This window comes from Arachis ipaensis, chromosome B4, assembly GCF_059453495.1.
Source record: "Arachis ipaensis isolate K30076 ecotype BB chromosome B4, ASM5945349v1, whole genome shotgun sequence".
Classification (NCBI taxonomy): domain Eukaryota; kingdom Viridiplantae; phylum Streptophyta; class Magnoliopsida; order Fabales; family Fabaceae; genus Arachis; species Arachis ipaensis.
The window spans coordinates 20,360,036-20,382,170 of record NC_142439.1 but is presented as its reverse complement, the minus strand read 5'-3'; positions in this window follow the sequence as shown (position 1 = coordinate 20,382,170).

Sequence of the window (22,135 nt, the reverse complement as noted above, 5' to 3'; positions counted from 1 at the left end):
GCTCGGCCTCTTTGGATTGCTTTGTACTTATTGCTTGTAGCTTGGATCCTTTGAGGTTGTGGATGTGTGGATCCAACTTGTACTTCGATTTTCTGGCTCTTACTTGTATTTATTTCTAGCAATCCATAACCGATTTCTTTGCGTTGGTCCTCTTTCCAGTTATTTTTGTAGTCCTCTTTTTTGCACCTTTGTCAGGTCTCTTTCAGGGACTACTTTTATAACTTGTTTGTTGTAGGAGACCGACTTCTTTGCGTCGTCCTTTTCCAAGTTATTTTTGTAATCCTCTTTCTTGGACCCTTGTCAGGTCTCTTTCAGGGATTACTTTTATAACTTGTTTGTTGTAGGAGACCGACTTCTTTGCGTTGTCATTTTTCAAGTTATTTTTGTAGTCCTCTTTCTTGGACCCTTGTCATGTCTCTTTCAGGGATTACTTTTATAACTTGTTTTTCGTAGGAGACCGACTTCTTTATGTCGATCTCTTCTAAGTTATTTTGTAATCCTCTTTTTTGGACCTTTGTCAGATCTCTTTCAGGAATTACTTTTATAACTTGTTTTTCGTAGGAGACCGACTTTGTCACGTCGATCTCTTCTAAGTTATTTTGTAATCCTCTTTTTTGGACCTTTGTCAGATCTCTTTCAGGGATTACTTTTATAACTTTTTTTTTCGTAGGAGACCAACTTCGTCATGTCGATCTCTTCTAAGTTATAGCAATTCCTCTTTTATAGGGTTGGCCAGACCTCTTTCCAGGGATTTGCTGATAACTTGGGTTGACTTGGTCCGACTTCTTAACGTCGGCCAGTCTTTAAGTTATTATTTAGCAATCCATAAGACCTCGTCAGGTTCTTTTTCTGGATCACTTTCGATAACTTCTTGCATTATTCTGTGTTCATCTTTGCCGATTTGTAGAAGGTGGTTTCTATCTTTGTTTGGTCGACCTTTAGATGAATCGCGTTTTTATCTCTATTGGTCTTTATCGTGATCGTGCAGTGAATCTGTTTTTCACTTTCTGCCGATCTATTGCTTTATAATCGGACGATGAATGCTTCAGATTAATGCGTCTTGAGAATTTGTAGAATATCTAAAATATATTTTATTCAAAAGATAGTGCAAATATATACATGCGGGAGTTTTTTATCCCTTTAAGTCGGATAATTTCTGAATCTCAACTTGGTGCCTCATTAAAAAACCTTTTCAGGAAAAAGAGTGCATCCTATGATGAGATATTTTACCTTCCGTCCCTCGAGTTCGGACAGTCTGTAGTAGCCCTTCCCAAGTACTTCGATGACTCGGTAGGGTCCTTTCCAGTTTGCTGCCAACTTTTCTTCTCCGGGTCGAGTTGTTCCAATATCATTTCGGATTAGGATGAGATCATTCTCAGCGAAACCTCTTGGCACCACCTTTTGATTATATCTAGAAGCCATTCGACGTTTTAGTGCTTCTTCCCTGATCCGAGCTCTTTCTTGGATTTCAGGAATTAGGTCGAGCTCTTCCCTTTGAAGTTGGGAGTTGGCTTCCTCATTGTAATGAACCACTCTAGGCGACCTTTCCTCGACCTCTACTGGGATCATTGCCTCCACTCCGTACGCTAATCAAAATGGTGATTCGTTTGTGGTGAAATGTGGCGTTGTTCGATATGCCCATAGGACTTGTGGAAGTTCTTCGGCCCAAGCTCCCTTTGCATCTTGCAGTCTCTGTTTCAGCCCAGCCAATATGACTTTGTTGGCCGCTTCGGCTTGTCCATTAGCTTGGGAATGTTCGACGGAGGTGAAGTGGTATTTTATGTTTAAGTCAGCTACTAACTTTCTGAAGCCCGCATCTGTGAATTGGGTGCCATTGTCTGTAGTGATGGGGTATGGAACCCCAAACCTTGTGACAATATTCCTATATAGGAATTTCCAGCTCCTTTGAGCAGTGGCGTTGGCTAGGGGCTCTGCCTCGATCCACTTTGTGAAATAGTCTACCCTGACTATGAGGAATTTAACTTGTCCTGATCCCTGGGGAAAAGGTCCGAGAAGATCGAGTCCCCATTTTGCAAATGGCCAAGGTGAAGTTACGTTGATGAGCTCTTCTGGCAGGGCAATGTGAAAGTTGGCATGTTTCTGGCATGGTGGGCATGTCCTTACAAACTCTGTAGCTTCCTTTTGTAGAGTTGGCCAAAAAAATCCCGCCCGGAGTACTTTTTTGGTGAGAGCTTGTGCTCCGAGATGATTACCACAAATGCCACTGTGTACTTCCTCTAAAACTTCTCTTGTGTTGGAGGTTGGCACACATTTTAATAGTGGTATTGAAATCCCTCTTTTATATAGGGTGTTGTTTATGATAGTGTAGTACTGAGCCTTCCGTTTTAACCTCTTTGCCTCCTTTTCATCTGTGGGGAGTGTTTCTGTTTTGAGGTAATTAATTATGGGGGTCATCCATCCTTGACGGGTTCTGTAGCATTTCCTGGATGAGGCTTCTATTGTTGCCCCCTGGTTTGGTGCTGGCTAGTTTTGAGAGTGCATCAGCTCGGGCATTTTGTTCGCGGGGTATGTGGCAGATCTTATATTCCCCGAGTTGTCCGAGCTGTTCCTTGGTTTTATCCAAATACTTTTTCATGGTGGGATCTTTGGCTTGGTAGCTCCCTGTTATTTGTGAGGTGAGTACTTGTGAATCACTGAAGATGTTGAGTTTTTGAGCTCCAACCTCCTTAGCCAGCTTCAAACCAGCTAGTAACGCTTCATATTCTGCCTGGTTGTTTGAGGACGGGAACCCAAATTTGAGGGAAAGATCAACTTTGGTTCCTTGGTCGCTTTCTATTATCACACCTGCGCCGCTTCCAGTCTTATTCGAGGACCTATCCACGTAGAGATTCCATTCTGTGGGGGTTTCCAGGGTATCTGTGAATTCTGCAATGAAGTCGGCCAAGTACTGTGATTTGATGGCTGTCCGAGCTTCATATTGGAGGTCGAACTCGGATAACTCGACTGCCCATTATAAAATTCTGCCTGCTAGATCTATTTTCTATAATATCCCTTTTATGGGCTGGTTGGTTCGAACCTTAATGGTGTGAGCCTGGAAGTACGGGCGAAGTCGTCGAGATGTCAGTATGAGAGTATAGGCAAACTTTTCTATTTTTTGGTAGTTCAGCTCGGATCCCTGCAGCGCTTTACTAATGAAGTATACAGGTTGTTGCCCTTTGTTGTCCTCTCGAACCAGAGCTGAGGCTACTGCCCGACTTCCTACCGCAAGGTACAATACGAGTGGTTCTTCCTCTCGTGGTCGAGTTAGGATAGGTGGCCGTGCCAGGAAACTTTTGAAATCCTGGAAGGCTTGCTCGCATTCCATTATCCATTCGAACTTCTTTCCTTTCCTTAAAGTGGCATAGAAGGGGAGAGATCTTATGGCTGATCCTGCTAAGAATCTGGATAAGGCTGCCAATCTCTCGTTGAGTTGTTGTACCTCTCTGACACAAGTTGGGCTCTTCATGTTGAGTATGGCCTGGCATTTGTCTGGATTTGCTTCAATTCCTCTTTGTGTGAGCATGAAACCTAAGAATTTGCCCGCTTCTACTGCAAATTTGCCCGCTTCTAAATTTGCCCGCTTCAATTCAATTCCTCTTTTGCGGGATTGAGTCGCATGTCATGCTTCCTTATAGTGTCGAACACTTGGGCCAGGTCAGACAATAATGTATCTTCACTTTGTGTCTTTATTAACATGTCGTCCATGTAGACTTCCATGATTTTTCCGATATGATCTGAAAAGACTTTATTCATTAGCCTTTGATAAGTAGCTCCCGCATTCTTGAGACCGAAAGGCATCACAATGTAGCAGTAATTTGCTTTTGGTGTTAAAAATGAGGTCTTTTCTTGATCTGGTGGATACATGGGGATTTGGTTGTATCTAGAATATGCATCCATAAACGAGAGGTATCTATATCCGGATGAAGCATCTACCAGAGCGTCGATACTTGGGAGTGGGTAAGGATCTTTTGGGCAGGCTTTGTTGAGATCGGTGTAGTCGGTACACATTCGCCACTTCCCATTTGATTTTTTCACCAAGACGACGTTAGCTAGCCATAGTGGGTACTTGACTTCTCTTATGAATCCTGCCTCCAGTAGTGCTTGTACCTGTTCTTCCACGGCTTGGGATCGTTCTGGCCCAAGTTTTCTTCGTCTCTGCTGTACCGGCCGAGATCCTGGATAGACCGTCAACTTGTGACACATTAGCTTGGGGTCTATGCCTGACATGTCTGCAGCTTTCCATGCGAAGAGATCGACATTATCTCGTAAGAATTGTACTAGTAATTCTTTTGCGTCTCCCTTCAGGATCGTGCCAATATTAGTTGTTTTGTCCGAGGTGTCTCCAATCTGAACTTTCTCTACTTCACCTTCGGGCTGCGGACGGAGTTCTTCTCGTCTCTGAACTCCACCGAGCTCAATTGTATGGAACTCTTCTCCTCTGCCTCTGAGGTTTTGACTTTCGTTATAACAGCGGCGTGCCATCTTTTGATATGCTTTTATCCTAGCTATCCCTTCTGTAGTTGGGAATTTCATGCATAGATGTGGAGTTGAGACTATTGCGCCGAGTTGATTTAGTGTTGTCTGACCTATTAAGGCATTGTAGGATGAACTCACGTCGACCACGATGTAGTCTATCTTGAGTGTTCTGGATTGGTTCCCTTTTCTGAAGGTTGTATGTAGCGACACGTATCCCAGTGGTTGTACTGGGATATCTCCCAGTCCGAACAGGCTGTTCGGGTATGCTTTAAGCTCCCTTTCTTCTAAACCGAGCTTATCGAAGGCAGTTTTGAATAAGATGTCGGCGGAGCTCCCTTGGTCTATTAATGTGCGGTGGAGATTGGCATTTGCCAGTATGATGGTGATGACCATGGGATCGTCGTGTCCTGAGATGACACCGGATGCATCTTCTTTGGTGAATGTGATTGCAGGGATGTCGAGTGCTTCCTCCTTCCCTTCGACATGATATACTTCTTTGAGATATCTTTTGTGGGATGATTTGGAGATTCCTCCTCCTGCAAATCCTCCGTGTATCATATGGACATGTCTTTCTGGCGTACGAGGTGATCGCTCGGTTCGTCCGACATCTTCATCCCTTCTTCTCTTTCTTTCCTCATCATCTCGGGTGGCCAAAAACCGATCTAGTTTTCCTTCTCTCACTAATTTTTCTATGACATTTTAAGTCAAAGCATTGGTTGGTGGAAAGCCCTCGGACTCGATGATATTCACAATATTCGTTTCGATTTCCTCCTCCTCTCTTGCCTTTGAGTGGTCGAGCTGGGGGTATCCTTTCTGTGTTACAGACTTCTTTATAAATATCCACAAGGGACACCCGAAGAGGGGTGTAATTATGATACTTTTTGATCTTCTCCCCGTTCGATCTTCTTTCCTCTTGGATTCTTTATCTTTATCTCGGTAGGCGAAACCGGATCTCGAGGCTTCTCCAAGTCGGGAATTTTCTTCCATGTTGATGTACTTCTCAGCTCGCTCTTGCACCTCATCCAGAGATGTGGGGTATTTTTTTTATATAGATTGGCTAAAGGGTCCCTCCCGTAGGCCGTTGATGAGGCCATGATAGCGGCCTCTGTTGGTAGGCTTTGTATGTCTAGGCATGTTTTGTTGAATCTTTCCATGTAGTTGCGAAGGCTTTCCCGATCTTCTTGCTTGATTCCTAAGAGACTGGGGGCGTGCTTAGCCTTATCTTTTTGGATTGAAAATCTGGCCAGGAACTTTTTGGCTAAGTCGTTAAAGCTTGAGATAGATTTTGGAGGTAGGTTGCCGAACCATCTGATGGCAGTTTTGGTAAGGGTTGTTGGAAAAGCTTTGCAACGAACTGCATCTGAGGCGTCAGTGAGGTACATTCTACTTCTGAAATTGCTGAGGTGATAGTTGGGGTCTGTGGTGCCATCGTACAAAGTCATATCTGGAAGTTTGAAGTCTTTTGGGATTTTGGTCTTCATGATCTCCCTAGTGAATGCATCTTGATCCTTGAGAGAGTTGTCCTCAGGGGTGGATCGAGTGGTTTTGGCTTTGAGATCGGCTTCAATTTTTAGAAGTTTATCCTCCAATTCCCGGCGTCACCTTATCTCTCTTTGTAGATCCTTTCCTGCTTCTCACTGGTGTTAGGCTTCTTTCTCAAGTTTCTTTAAACGATCTTGAAGCGCCTCTAACGGATTTGATGAGTTTTTGTCCCCGTTAGATTCTGGGGTATCTTTCAGTGTATTGCCCGCGTTTTTGTGCGGTGTTCTATCTTCTAGATCTGAGTCGTGGTCGTTGTCATGGTTGTCAGCCATGTTGGTGGGATGACTTCCAGGTCCCCGGCAACGGCGCCAATGTTCCGAGGGTTACCTAAAACTATAGGTCGATCTCGGTCGAGATCTTCTGTACTGGTCAGAGATGACGTGTCCGGCTGGTGGATGGCGGTCGGAGCTATCATGTCTGACTTGTTGGACTGGCTGCACTGCTGATCCTTCGTCATCGGAGGGTGTGGGGTACCTGCAAGAGACTCCGATGCTTAAGTTAGCATGGGTATTAAATAGGTTTTTTAGTAGAATCAGAGTATGAGTTATACTTAGGTGCTCCAGCATATTTATAATAGCGTGGTATGACCTTCTTAGATAGATAAGTTAGTTATCTTATCTTATCTTATCTTATCTTATCTTATCTTTTGGCGAGGTCAGCTTATCTTTTATGGAACCGCCCTTATCTCTATAGGCTTGGGCTGCCTTTGGATCTGGGTCGTATTCCTTGAGTTGGGCCCTTTTTTGGACTTTCTTGTCGATTTGGCCGAGCTCTTTTAGGAAGAGGTCGGATAGTCTGACCTGGAGAGGTCGGTCGCTTTGTCGCCAATCATCCCGGGTCGGATAGTTCGACCCAGGTTATGAACAGGTCAATAATTTTTTTTTCATCTTGTGACTTTCTTGATGACTTCACTGGTGATATAATGAGTGTTAAATATATTAATTATTCTTTCAACAATGATATAATGTGTTTTTTTAATTCCAAAGATTTGTTGTTTGTGACTTACTACTTGAATTGAGCTTATTATAGCATCCTTCCCGTTTGGGACTAGTAGGAGAATGAGTTTGATTTCAAGTGGATGGATGATGATCATCTACTCTTGTTCAAGTTTGGTTTAGCTATTTATATTTGGTTAGATTATTATAACTTGTTAATTCAGTCTACGCTTTGTAGAACTTACATTCGCCTTCGTTGATGAATATTGCTAATTAAACATTTGCCAGGTGATTGAGTTCCTGTGATGGACTTGAGCTTTCAGTTCAGTGGTGGAGAGGAGGAATCAAATCAGCTTAGTGAAAAGAGTATTTCGGTATGTCTTCTTCGAATGGGGAGGATGACGACGACTCCTTTGAAAATGAATCCGAGACGGGTGAAATGGGTGACGAAGTACGCAGGAACGGTGTTGGCGGGGACTCGGTTACATGTGAGGGTGATGTTACCGGGTTTAGGTCTGCGGAGAAATTCGTGGGCAAAGTTTTTAGTACCGAGGAAGAGGCTTATGCAGCGTACAAACAATTTGCCTGGCTAAGAGGGTTCGTTGTTTGGATGGGTGATGTGGCTCAAATAAATGGTTTGTTGGTGAGGCGAGATTTTTTCTGTCACCGATAGGGTACAAGGCATGAGAAACACTATGATCATCCAGAAAGAGTACAGGAGGAGAGGCTGGAGAGTCGCACGGGTTGCAAGGCAAAGTTGAAAATTTTCTATGATGCGCAAAACAGGTTTGGAAAGTGAGGAGGATCAAGGACAATCATAACCACCCCCTTGTTGCAACTATGTTTAGTCATCTTCTTTCTAGTCATTGGAAGCTGAGTGATAGTGACAAGGCTTAAGTTGATAATCTGAAGAAGTTTGGGATTGCTACATCGAAAATTATGGCTTACATGACCAGGCAGTCAGGGGCTATGGGATGCTTCGGTTTATGAAAAGGGGTCTATATAATTATGTGCACAACCAAAGAATAACTCAAGTAAACGACGGTGATGCAGCGACGATGAAAAGTTATTTGGATGGCAAAGCTAACGCTAACATGATGATGGTTGCCAGATATACAAGGACAGCAGAGGATCGACTTGTATCCTATTCTGGGCTGATGGGCAGATGATGGTGGATTACTAGCTGTTCGGTGATGTGATTGCATTTGATTCAACTTATCGGTCCAACAAATACAAGAAGCCTCTAGTAGTATTTTCTGGATCAAATCACCACAAGCAGACATCGATCTTCGGGTTTGCCTTGCTGAAGGATGAGGAGGTCCGTACATATATGTGGATTTTGTTTAATATTCTTGATGTCATGAGCGATAAGAAGCCATCTGTTGTGGTCACCGATGGGGATAAAGATATGCGGGCAGCAATTGTGGAGGTGCTGCCTTCAGCCAGGCATCGCCTATGCGGGTGGCACTTAGAGAAAAATTGTATCCAAAGGGTGAAAGAACTTGAATTTCGGAAGGTGTTCAAGTAGGCACTTTATGCAAACTTTGATATTGAGGAGTTTGAGGAGTACTAGAAGACGGCCATGCAGAGTCTCAGATTAATGAACAACAGTTGGGTGAAGATCACCTATCACTTAAGATAGAGTTGGGCAACGGCATATCTGCGGGGTACTTTCTGCGCCGGCTATAGGATAACTTCGAGATGTAAGGGCATAAATGCTTTCATCAAAGGGTTTCTTAAGTTCACAAATAGCATTTTGGAATTGGTTCACAGCTTGGATAGGGTGGTGAAAAACTACCGCAATAATGAGGTGACAACTCAGTTTTTCTCGTCGTATTACATGCCGGTATTGACAAAGGTCTGGATCTGATAGAGCTGTTTGCTTCGAAGATATACACCAGAGCAATCTTTAAGGAGGTTAGGAAACAAATCAATGGGGTTGGGACTTTACTCTTTTTGGGCAAGGACAGCATAAGCACAACAACTGTCTACAAGTTCTCAAAGATAGGGAACCATCGTAGCGTCCGCAAGGTGCTATACAGTCCGAGTGAGCCAAAGATTGAATGTGATTGTCAGATGTGGAATAATGAAGGTATTCTTTACTGTCACATATTTTGTGTGATGAAGCACGAGGGTTTGGATGAAATCTCGCAAGGTTTGATACTGAGGAGGTGGTGGAAGGATGCCAAGGATTGGACGGCAACATCAACAGAAGGAACAGAGTGACACGGGACTCTGTTAATTAGGTATGGCGTGTTGTACAGTGCAATAACCGTAGTTGCAAAGCTTGCATTTGAGGATGCAGTAGACTTTGCGGTAGCCAGGGATGCAATTGCCTCTTTAGCGCAGACGCTTCATGGTCGAAGGGGTAAAATGGTAGACTGTGAGGCTAGTGCCTCATCGCCGGACATTGTTAAGGACCCGTCTGTCGCCAGGACTAAGGGGGAGCCTAAGCGCGGTAGGGAAACAACATCCTTAAAAGAGCACGAGGTTGGAGTGAAGAGGCTTTGCTGCACTACTTTCGGGGGTTCCAGGTCACACGAAGAGGACGTGCATGTCGCTGAGGGAGACCAACTCCGTTGGTGTCTGAGAAGGGGTTTCAGCCACAGTCGGGGATTTATCATCAAGTGAGCCGAGTTGGATACCTAAACCACCAAATTTTTCCGAGGTATTTTTCATGCTTTGGGTTATTTTTAAAGTATTAATTATTTATTTAGGGTGACAACCCCTAGTTTCAAAAATTCAACAAGGGTTTATGAAACAATTATTAAAAAAAGGTATAAAATAAACAGTTATTCATACAATAAGAAAAATATAATTATATCTCATCTCATCCCATCCTAACATAAAAACTGATGAGATCAAAGAGTGAATTAGACCCACACAAATTTCCAACACCAAATTCATTTGATGTTCATGGAGGTCCCCATGTATAAGGTGCTACTGTAGCACACTTTAATATGTCTCCTGGACCTTTCTGCTTTGTGGTTCTCATCAACTCTTTAGGGTTGGCTATTAAATAAGAGAAGTTGGGGAAGTCAGTTCTGAGTTTTCATTTTTGTGTGTGGATATATATTATATTATCATCGATTCCGCTACGTTACCAACAGGGGTCCTGCCAACTCCTGCCAACTTTCATTGGGCTGGACCCCAAAACCCATTTCATTCAAAAAGTCACATCCCCAATTAACCTTGGTTAATCCTAATGTCACTTATTTACTATTGTAAACCTAATTTACCCACATCTTGTTACCGTGCAGCCACATCCCCTAACTCTCCCCTTTCAGCGCCACGCAGCTCTCTCTTCTGTGCAGTCTTCGACGGTCACCGCTGTCAACAGGTGTCAACGCTGCAGGACCGCCAGACAGTGCCACTCGCGAGTACCTCATAGTAGTCACCCCAGCGTCGCCACATCTGCTGCATGTTGCCGACGGCCGCCCTTTGAAGACGCATCCATTCGTCTGGCGTCCAACCCGTTGGTGTCTCCTTGCTCTGCCTTAACACACGCCGCGACTGAACTCTACCGTTGTTGTCGAGTAACTAGCAAGCCCCATTGTTGTTCGACTTGTGCATCCCCAGCCAGCGCCGCTCCCTACCTCGCGTCCGAGCCCATCGCGCAGCGTGTCTTCCCTCCGGCGCCGGCGCTGCAATAAGAGGTTAGTGGTACTTCACGGTTTTCATTAATAGTTGTGTTCATGACCTGGGTCGAGCTGAACGACCCGGGCTGATTAAAGACAAGTCGACCGACCTCTTTAGGTCTGGATTCCCCAACCTCTTCTTAAAGAGTTCGGCCAAATCGTCAAAAGAGCCCAAAGCAGACCCAAACGAAGGGACACAACCCAATCTAAAGGAAGCCAAAGCCTAGAAAGATAAAGGCCGTTTCTCTTAAAGATAAGATGACTTCACTCAAAGATAAGATAAGATAAGATAACTATCTTATCTCTAGAAATGTCACTCCACACTACTATAAATACACTGGAGCACCCAGGTATAACTCATACTCTGATTATACACAAAATACCTGCTTAAAGCCCATGCTAACTTAAGCATCAGAGTCTCTTGCAGGTACCACCACCCTCCGGTGACGAAGGATCAGCAGCATCTCCAGCTCCACCAGATCCAACAAGTCGGGCACGACAGCTCCGACTACCACAGTAGATCTCATCCGCAATCGACCTTCAGTTTCAGGTAACCCTCAGAATATTGGCGCCGTTGCCGGGGAACCTGGAAGTCATCCCATCATCATGGCAGACGACATTGACAACGATCACAACTCTGATTTGGAAAATAGGACGCCGCACAAGAACGCGGACACCGCACCCAAAGATACATCTCAGCAAAATGGAGAAAAGCATTCTCCAAATACGGAAATTTTAGAAGCCCTCCTAGAACAACAAAATCGGCTTAAGCAGCTCGAACAAGAGGCCGAATTCCAGCGCGAAGCCGAAAGAAACCTCCGAAGAGAAACTAGGCGACGCCGAGAGTTAGAGGACAAGCTCCTAAAACACGAAGCCGACCTAAAAACTAAAACCATTCAACCCGGTCACGAGGACAACTCCCCCAAAGATTAAGATTCCTTCACCAAAGAAATCATGAAAGCTAAAGTTTCGAAGGATTTTAAAGCTCTCGACATGACCCCATACGATGGTACCTCTGATCCAAGCCATCATCTCAGCAATTTCAGAAGCAGAATGTATCTCACCGATGCCTCGGACGCTATTCGTTGCAAAGCCTTCCCGACAATCCTAACAAAAATAGCTATTAAGTGGTTTGAAAGTCTACCTCCCAGATCCATCACAAGTTTTGATGACTTAGCCAAGAAGTTTCTTACTAGATTTTCCATTCAGAAGGACAAAGCGAAACACGCCCCAAGCCTATTAGGAATCAAACAAGGAGACCGGGAGAATCTTCGATCTTACATGGAAAGATTCAACAAAGCATGCTTGGACATACAAAGCCTACCAACAGAAGCAGCCATCATGGGTCTCATCAATGGCTTGAAAGAAGGACCCTTTAGTCACTCTATATCAAAGAAACACCCAACATCTTTAAATAAAGTGCAAGAACGGGCAGAGAAGTATATCAACATGGAAGAAAATTCTCGGTTAGGAGAGATCTCGAAAGCCGGATTCTCCTACTCCTCCCGGGATAAGGATAAAGAGTCTAGGAAAAAAGAAGATCAACACGGAGAGAAGCCTAAAAAATACCACAATTACACCCCTCTTCGGGTGTCTTTTGTGGACGTTTTCTGAGAAGTATGCCACACTGAGAAGATTCCACCACCTCGTCCAATCAAAAGCAAAAAAGGAGGGGAAAATTGGACAGAATACTGTGAATACCACCGAATCTATGGACATCCTACAAACGAGTGCTTCGACTTAAAGAATGTCATAGAAAAATTGGTAAGAGAAAGGCGACTAGATCGGTACTTAGCCAACAAAACGGATGAACCCAGAAAAAAAAAGAAGGGATGAAGAGGTCGGACGAGCTGAACGACCACCTCGCACCCTGGAGAGGCACGTTCACATGATAAATGGAGGATTTGTAGGAGGAGGGATCTCCAAATCATTTCGCAAAAGACACCTTAAAAAAGTATATCATGTTGGAGGAGGAGAAGGATCACCCGACCTCCCTACTATTACTTTTACCTAGGAAGACGCTGCAGGCCTCATCCGGGGACATGATGATCCCATGGTCATTACTATCATATTGGCCAATGCCAATCTCCACCGCACATTGGTGGACCAAGGAAGCTCGGCGGATATCTTGTTTAAATCCACCTTCGACAAACTCGGTCTACAAGAAAAAGAGCTCATAGCATATCCGAACAGCTTGTTTGGACTAGGAGACACTCCAATCCAACCCCTTGGATATATTTCACTACATACAACCTTTGGAAAGGGAACCCGGTCAAGGACACTCAACATAGACTACATCATAGTCGACGTGAGCTCAGCCTATCAGGGCAACGCTAAATCAGCTTGCCCCAGTAGTTTCGACTCCACATCTATGCATGAAGTTTCTAACCCCAGAAAGGATAGTCACAATAAAAGGAGACCAGTAAATTGCGCGACACTGTTACAACGAAAGTTTGAACCTTAGAGGCAAAGGAGAAGAAATCAACAGTATCGAACACGGAGGAGTTCGAGGTCAGGAAAAGCTTCATCCATAACCGGAGGGCGATATCGAGGAAGTCCAGATCGGAGATATCCCAGATAAAATAACAAATATTGGGGAAACTTTGAAAAGAGACATAAAGGAGTCTCTGATACAGTTTCTAAGAGATAATGCCGACCTCTTTGCATGGAAGGCCACAGACATGCCGGGCATAGATCCCAGACTAATGTGCCACAAACTGGCAGTATACCCAGGATCTCGGCCAGTACAACAAAAGCGCTGGAAGCTCAAACCAGAGAGATCCCAAGCTGTGGAAGAACAGGTGCGAGCTCTACTGGAGGCAGGATTCATAAGAGAAGTCAAGTACCCACTATGGCTAGCCAACATTGTATTGGTAAAAAAGTCAAATGGAAAATGGCGGATGTGCACTGATTACACCGATCTGAATAAAGCCTGTCCAAAAGATCCCTATCCACTCCCAAGCATAGACACTCTAGTGGATGCCTCCTCTGGATACAAGTACCTTTCGTTCATGGATGCTTACTCGGGATATAATCAAATTCTAATGTACCCACCTGATCAAGAAAAGACCTCATTTCTAACCCCAAAAGCAAATTACTGTTATGTCGTCATGCCATTCAGACTCAAAAATGTAGGAGCTACCTACCAAAGATTAATGAATAAGGTCTTCACAGACCATATCGGGAAACTCATAGAGGTATATGTAGACGACATGTTGGTAAAAACACAAAGTGAGGAATCCTTACTGTCCGACCTCGCCAAAGTGTTCGATACCATTAGAAAGCATGGCATACAACTTAATCCCACAAAGTGTACCTTTGCAGTAGAAGCCGGTAAATTCCTGGGTTTCATGCTAACACAACGAGGAATTGAGGTGAACCCGGATAAATGCCGAGCTATACTCAACATAAAAAGTCTGACCTGCGTCAAAGAAGTACAACAACTCAATAGAAGACTGGCAGCCTTGTCCAGATTTCTAGCCGGATCAGCCATAAGATCTCTTCCCTTTTATGCCACATTAAGGAAGGGAAAGAGGTTTGAATGGACCACGGAGTGTGAACAAGCTTTCCAGGATTTCAAAAAATTCATGGGACAACCATCCATTCTTACTCGACCACGGGAAGGAGAAGCACTCATATTATACCTCACAGTGGAAAGTCGGGCAATAGCCTCAGCACTAGTCAGAGAAGACGAAAGTGGACAACAACCCATCTATTTCATCAGCAAAGCCCTACAAGTGGCCGAACTTAATTATCAAAAGATAGAAAAGTTCGCCTATACTCTCATACTAACTTCTCGACGAATTCACCCATATTTTCAAGCTCACACCATCAAGGTTCGGACTAACCAACCCATGAAAGGAATTCTACAGAAGACAGACTTAGCTGGAAGAATTCTACAGTGGGCAGTCGAGCTATCTGAGTTCAATCTTCAATATGAAGCTCGGACGGCCATCAAGTCTCAGTATTTGGCCGATTTCATTGCTGAGTACACTGACACCCCGGGAACTCCTACAAAATGGAATCTCTATGTAGACGGCTCTTCAAACAAAACTGGGAGTGGTGCAGGTGTGATAATAGAAAGCGACCAGGGAACCCAAATCGAACTCTCCCTAAAATTCGAGTTCTCTGCTTTAAACAACCAGGCCGAATACGAGGCATTACTAGCTGGTTTGAGACTGGCTAAGGAAGTTAGAGTTCAAAAGCTTATCATCTTTAGCGATTCGCAAGTAGTCACCTCGCAAATAGCAGGGAGTTACCAAGCTAAGGACCCTACCATGAAAAAGTACCTGGACAAAACCAGAGAACAGCTCGAACAACTCGGGGAATATGAGGTCCGCCATATACCTCGGGAACAGAACGCTTGAGCTGATGCACTCTCAAAATTAGCCAGCACCAAACCAGGGGGAAATAATAGAAGCCTCATCCAGGAAATACTACAAAACCCATCAATCTCGGAGGAAGAAAAGGTCCTAGCCATATCAGGTTAGGATCAAGGATGGATGGACCCCATAATCAATTACCTCAAATCAGAGACACTCCGTACAGATAAGAACGAGGTGAAGAGGCTGAGACGAGAAGCACAATACTACACCATCATAAACAACACCCTATACAAAAAAGGAATTTTGACACCCCTATTAAAATGTGTGCCAACTTCTAATACAAAGGAGGTTCTGGAAGAAATACATAGCGGCATATGTGACAATCATCTGGGAGCACGAGCTCTTTCCAAAAAGGTACTCCGGGCAGGATTCTTTTGGCCGACTCTGCAAAAAGATGCAATCGAGTGCGTTAGGACATGCCCACCATGCCAAAAGCATGCTAACTTCCACATCGCCCCACCAGAGGAGCTCATCAGCGTAACATCACCTTGGCCATTGCAAAATGGGGACTCGACCTCCTCGGACCCTTTTCCCAAGGATCGGGACAAGTCAAGTTCCTCATTGTAGGGGTAGATTACTTCACAAAATGGATTGAAGCAGAGCCCCTAGCTAATGCCACTGCTCAAAGAAGTCAGAAATTCTTATACAGGAACATTGTTACAAGGTTTGGGGTTCCTTACTCCATCACCACAAACAATGGAACTCAATTCACGGACACAAGCTTCAAGAAGTTGGTAGCAGACTTGAAAATAAAGAACCAATTTACATCCGTAAAACACCCACAAGCTAATGGACAAGCAGAAATAGCTAAAAAAGTCATATTGGCTGGGTTAAAATGGAGATTACATGACGCAAAGGGAGCCTGGGCTGAAGAGCACCCACAAGTCCTATAGGCATATCGGACAACTCCACACTCCACCACAAAGGAATCACCTTTCTGATTGGCTTACGGAATGGAGGCAATGATCCCGGTAGAAATCGAAAAAGGATCCCCTAGAATGATCTACTACAATGAAGAGGCCAACTCCCAAAATCAGAGGGAAGAGCTCGACCTACTTCTAGAAATCCGAGAAAGAGCTCGGATTAGGGAAGAGGCGTTAAAACGTTGAATGGCCTTAAGATACAATCGAAGAGTCGTCCAGCGAAGTTTTGCCCACAACGATCTCATTTTAATCCAAAATGACATCGAAACAGGTCGACCAGGAGAAGGAAAGCTCTCAGCTAATTGGAAAGGACCCTACCGAGTTACCGAGGTACTGGGAAAAGGCTACTACAAGGTGTCCGAACTTGAGGGGCGAGAGCTACCAAGGCCATGGCATGCCTGCAACCTAAGAAGGTATTATATTTAGGAGGTAATAAAGATTTTAGGTCAAGGTGCACTCTTTTTTCTGAAAAAGTTTTTTAACGAGGCACCAAGTCAAAATCCTCAAAATTGCCTGACTTAGAAGGGTAAGCACCTACATATATATATTTCGTATGCCTATATTTCTACTTTCTATTTGAATAAAACTTTTCAGATTCTCTACAAAAGTCTCCCTACCAAGACGCATTAATCTGAGCGCAAAAATTCATCGTCCGATTGCAAAACTACAAGTCAGCAAGGTGAAAACCAAATTCACCGCCCGATCACGATGAAAACCGAATTCATCGTCCGATTTTGACAAAGGTCGGCTGAGTGAGAACCAAACTCACCGCCCAATTTCTACAAAATTGGCAAGATGAAAAAGCGATAAAAACAGGTTAACGCAAGAAGTTATAAAAAGCAATCCATAGAAAGAGGCGTGACGAGGTCTGAGCAAAAATGGATTGCTAAAAATAACTTAGAATGGACTGACATGAAAAAGTTAGACCAATCGACATAAAAGCTACAAAAGTTATAAAAAGTAATCCGTAGAAAGAGGCCTGACGAGGTCTGAGTAAAAATGGATTGCTAAAAATAACAGAGGACGGACCGATATGAAGAAGTCGGACCAATCGACCAAAGTGACAGAGTTATATAAAGTAATCCATAGAAGTGGCCTGGCAAGGCCTGATTAAAAATTGATTACTAAAAAGAACTCGAGAAAGGATTGACAAGGGAAGTCGGACCAACGAAGGGCGTGCGCTAGAAGGGACACAGCTTTGCCCAAAATGCCACGGCTCCACAACAAAGCCACTAGAGTTGTTCAGACTAAACTAACAAAGTTCTACGAGAACACTAGAAAGTTGCTGAACAAAGCTAGCACCAAAAGCAGAAAATGAACAAACACAAGGCAATCAAAAAGAGGTCGGACAGCAAAAATCTAACACTCTAAAGATTCCTGGAAGTAGCAAAATTGCAAACAAACATATCAAGAGAAACAAAGCTACTATAATAAAAACTCAAAAGGCCACCTGAAAGTCGACCTTAAGAGTTTGAAGGTATTTGTTTTTCCCAAATAAAGTTGCTAAGAAAAGAAACCAAAATGTCAAAACAGACCATACAAAGTTACAAAAGTAAAAGAGTTCAAAAACCCACAAACCGAGCTAAACGAATACATAAAAAGTCACAAGGGATCTAAGGTCTCCTCAACAGCGGCACCCTAGGTCGTTGAGGGAGGAATGATCTTTATAGGAATCGCATCTACCGTCCCATCCCCCCGATTTAAGATTTTAACATCGGGATCGGGCTCGGGGTGGCTGACCTCAGCAGCAGCAGTTGAAGAAGTCGCGGCAGTAGAAGCTTTGATCAGCGGCTCTGGGGGAGGACCTTCCTCTTCATCTTCATCCAGCGCAGGAACAATCTTACCATTCTAAACGATGTTATCCAAACTAAAAAGACTTAGGTCGAGCTCGGGAGCAAGAACTCGGACCTGAGCTTTTAGGTTCTCATATGCATCCGTCACGCTGCCCACAAGATGGCCCTGAAGCTCAGAATAGTAAGCACGGGCCGAGTCAAGCCTCTCCCTGGTCTCTAGCAACTCGCCATAAGTTCGAGTATAACTCTCCTTCGAATTCTTGGCCATCTCCTCGGCCAGATTCGCAGTAGCCTCCGCAGCAACAGCCCTGGATTTCTCTTTCTCTACATCCAGTTCCAACTTGGTCACCTTGGCGTCCAGCTCATCCTTCAACCCCTTGATCCTCTCATCCTCCGACTTGGCTTCCAGCATAAAGGCCTTCGTCGCATGGACGGAGAGTCTTGGATTGAGCGAAACAAAGCTGCACCCATATGCGCCATCCGAACACTACTATTGGTGATGAAATCCAGGTGGTGCAGGATGGACACGTTGTCCATAGGAAGTCGGCCATAAAGGGCAATCTGGTTATCAACAAACCCCACAGCATCAAAGTCAGGGGCATCCAGATTATAGGGTTCAACAGTCTTCTACATCTTGGGTGGAGGATCGGCAGCAGAAAGATAGGCAGCACCAGAGGTCGACTGGGGAGGATCAGAAGAAGCCAGGCAAACCTGGGAGGTCGGTATGACTCTCCTCGGCTCAGAGGTGTCCGAGGAGGACCTCCTCAGAGTAACTCTCGAAGATCCCTCCCCAGAACCTTTGGCCGAGATGTTCTGGGCTGCAGTCGCCTTCCTCACCCTCTTAAAGGCCTTCATGGAATCACTGGTCTTCACCATCTCTGAAAAAGAAAGCAGCAAAGTCAAAATTACAAAGTAAGAAAGGGATGGATTCACAAAACAAGCAAATAAAACAAAGGAAAAAGATAAAGAGAAATCGGCAACTACCCAATTCAGCTTGGAGAAGGAAGGGATCCCCTAAGAACCTTTTTGTGTCGAGGTGAGGAGATTCCCCCCAATTCTCCTCCAACACATGTACAAAGGCCTACTCGATTTTATCTAGCATTTCCCAAGTATACCTAGACACTACCACATTCTTTTGCCAGCATATGAGGAAGGCAGGCTCATTATTCTGTTCCAAGAAGAAAGGCTGAGCTCCTTCAACAGCTCGGACCTTGAAATAATAGTTTTTGAAATCCCTAAAAGATTCGTTATACATAGAAAAAACTTTCTTTCTCTTGGCAGCTCGGAAAGAAATCCAGGAAGCCTTCTTCTTAGCTGCCCCAGGCTTCGTCAAAACAAAAAGGTAAAGAAAAAGAGTTTGAGAAGGTCGGACATCCAGTTCTTGGCACAACAGTTGGAAGATTTTTATGAAGCCCCACGAGTTCGGGTGAAGTTGAGAAAGAGCTATGTTGCAGGACCACAACAGGTCGGTCTCACATGAAGTAAAAGGAATAATGATGTTCATTTGGCTAAAAAAGTAATCATACGCATAAAAGAAGGGACGTTCCCCCTGAGTCAGAGAAGGAAAACAAACTCTCTCATCAGAGTCAGGCGCCACCAACTCGTAGTTTTTCTCCTTATCTCTACTACTACAAATCCTATGATGATTCCTAAGTCGCGCACAGTATTCAGAATCAACCACAGTGACACACAACAAGACAAGAGAATCCAGCCAGTCAGACATGCCGTCTGGGATCTTAGTGGATATCTCGACAATATTTTTGCAGGAAGACATGGGTCAACTAGTCCTACAGTAAGAAAAAAGGAAAATGGGTTACTAATCAAACAGCTCGGACAAATCAGGAAATAGCTCGGACAAATATGGAGATAACTCGGACAAATAGCATGTGAATGTTAGAAGTCAGATACAGCAGTAAAAGGAAACCCCAAGACTCACACCAAGGTCCAGAGGCATCTTTTGGAGGCAGTAACAAAATTCACAGTCCATTACTCCAAGATACAAATAGAAGAAGATCTACGCATAAAGAAATCAAGTAAAAGGGGGCAGAAACAAGCAACAAATCAAAGAAACCCTCAAGGCGCGCATTACAGGCACAACGACGCAAAAAAGATTCAAACTTTTCAAATCCAAACAAAGATCAAAACTTTTTCATGCCCAAACAAACACAAGCAATAAAAAGAACGGCGTGAAAAGTAAAAGAGAGAGAGAAGACGAAAAACTAACCTGCAATAGAGAGGAGATGATGAACGATTAGAGACTGAAGCAACAACTGAAACGACGCCAACAATTGCCTTTGCAAGTGAAGAAAAAGAAAACATGAAGGCCCAGAAACATAAGGGTAAGGAGAAGGGAGAAGTTACAGTAAGCAAAGAGAAGAAAGACTGAGGGAAAAAGGCTTTTGAAATTCAAAATGAAGATACAAAGAGGGAAGCAAAGAAAACGGCAAAGAGTTAATGAGTTTTTGACCTTCGCATGTTTCCAAGAAAAAGTAAAAACGCGCGCTGTGATTAAGAAAGGAAACGTTTCGCATTCAAGCCACTAATAGGAGTCCTACAACGAGATCAATAAAAGAATGCTTGAGTTCGGCTTTTCCAGAAAGAGATCGAAGTCTAAAAAGACACGACCTCAAAAGGAAGACCACACTCAAGCAGGGGCACTGTTCATACCCTGGGTCGAGCTGAACGAACCGGGCTGATTAAAGACAAGTCGACCAACCTCTTCAGGTCTGGATTCCCCGACCTCTTCTTAAAGAGTTCGGCCAAATCATCAAAAGAGCCCAAAGCAGACCCAAATGAAGGGACACATCCCAATCTAAAGGCAGCCAAAGCCTAGAAAGATAAAGGCGGTTCCCCTTAAAGATAAGATGACTTCACTCAAAGATAAGATAAGATAAGATAATTATCTTATCTCTAGAAAAGTCACTCCACACTACTATAAATACACTGGAGCACCCAGGTATAACTCATACTCTGATTATACAAAAAATACCTGCTTAAAGCCCATGCTAACTTAAGTATCGGAGTCTCTTGCAGGTACCACCACCTTCCAGTGATGAAGGATCAGCGGCATCTCCAGCTCCACCAGATCCAACAAGTCGGGCATGACAGCTCTGACTACCACAGCAGATCTCATCCACGGTCGACTTTTAGTTTCAGGTAACCCTCGGAACAAGTTAGTACTGGGTTTGATTTGTGAGCATTTCATAGGGTTTGAGATTGATACAACATGGGTCGTTGAATGTGTGGATTCTTTTAGAAAAGGAAAAATGGAGAATTAATTCGTATGTGTCTATATGTCCGAGTTGAAAATGATTTTGAATGTGGTCAATGTATAATTGGGTGTTGATAATATATGGTAGTTATCGCACTATAAATTAAGAGTGATGTTTTGTACTGTTGAGTTAAAAGGAAAAGGAAAAAGAAAAGTATTAGTTGTAATCGCATCAATAGAACATTACTTCAGATGTGTCTTCAGAGTGATGGTTTGTGATGATTTGTACTGCAGAGTAAAAGTTAATTTTCAAGGACCATTCCTTGGTTCAACTAATATGTATGGTTGTCATTGATTGGTGTTTGTTTTGATACATTAGTTGTTCTCGATGTGAATATGGTTAATGGATGTTGCTCTCGAATGATTACATGTAGAAAACCAATTAATCCTTGGACCTTTGATTGTGTTGATTAAGCAAAAAGAAGTAGTTGGATGTTGGAATTTTTTATTGCTAGGTTGTTATTTGGTTTATGGTCTAGCGAGCAACAGGTGCAATTGTGTAAATTCTATATAAAATTGGTGTGTCTTCTGATCAAATTTACTTTTTATGCGCCGTCCCATATTTTAAATTAGTTGTGGGTTATGAGAAATTGATTTTATTTTTTTGATTTCGCCTGAAATAAGAATCAAAGCTGCTATGTTGCCTAATGTCCATGCCTATATTGTCGTTAATTTGATACGTCATAATCATGTTATTAAAAAATGTTTCAACACCACCTTAACTACATTATCATATCCATCGTAACCCTTTTGCTTATTAGGATATATTCTATTACTAAACATATATACATATATGTGGTTTCTAGTAAAAAACACTCCTTCTTGTCTTTAAACAGTAATAAATACCATTATCTCAGTTTTATTTTCTTATCTTTGAATTATGGTACAATTGATATTATCTGGTGTTGTGTTTTATAGTAATTCTTCTTTATCTGAACTCTAATAGTATAATTTTCATGGTTGTAATTCTAATTCTGGTCATATTAATGTGCACGCCTATATGTTACTTTATGTCTTTTTTTTGTGGCTGAATCGTATTTTGTTTCATAATGTTGCGTTTAACTTTATTTCTTCCTATTCTTGTACCGCTGACTTAGTTGAGTTTGGGGAATAAAAAAGAACTTTGTACCTGGAAATAATTTTTGGTCTGTTGCCAGAAATCACCTTCAAGA